Raw genomic sequence first — 909 nt, forward strand, 5'->3', positions numbered from 1 at the left:
GAAACGAGTTTGTCCATTCTGATAGGGCTGCTTTACTTCCCTCAGTTCTACCGACATCTACTCTCTTTTTTCCTAATTTGTAGCTATTACTCTTTTCCTGTGTTTATAGTTTCAGTCTGAGCGGATGTTCCTTTATTAAATACACGCCGAATTCGCTTATGATCTTATTAAACTACGATTAAGAATTCGTGAATATTATATTATCAGAGTGATTATCATTCACTGGAGTTACTAGTCAGTCATTTTACTTCGTGTGTGTTTAACTAATAATTATACTTTTAGTCACTGGATTAACAAAAATATGGAAACCCTAAAAAAAAGTCTTAAAGTCCAATGGCTTTAATACACAGTGGAACTATTTCATTAAATGTAAAATGTGTCAGTAAAATAATAAAAGAGATCTGAATGTTTGAAATATATATATATATATATATATATATATATATTTAATAATAGCCTATTACAGATAAAACAGCAATTTTAAAAATGCATTATTAAACCTAATAATAATAATACTTATTATTATTATTATGGTATTTAGCGCCCTACAGTGGAGAAAATTGAATTTTTCGCTGTTTTTAAATGTAATACTCCCTGCAATTGACATTTACAATAGGATCCGTGTGTGTGTGTGTGTGTGTGCACTCTAAAAAATGCTGAGTTGTTTCAACCCAAATTTGGGTCAAATATGGACAAACCCAACCGTTGGGTTAAAAATGCATTTAAAAATTTAACCCAATGGTTGGGTTTGTCCATTTTTGACCCAAACTTGGGTTGAAACAACCCAGCATTTTTTAGAGTGTGTTTTCATGATTTATGAGGACACAAATTTGTATAATGACATGGGTATTACACTGGTATTACGACATAAACGTGTTTGAGGACATTTCATGAGTCCTCATATTTAAA

This window comes from Chanodichthys erythropterus, chromosome 13 (genome assembly GCF_024489055.1).
Source record: "Chanodichthys erythropterus isolate Z2021 chromosome 13, ASM2448905v1, whole genome shotgun sequence".
Taxonomy (NCBI): Eukaryota; Metazoa; Chordata; class Actinopteri; order Cypriniformes; family Xenocyprididae; genus Chanodichthys; species Chanodichthys erythropterus.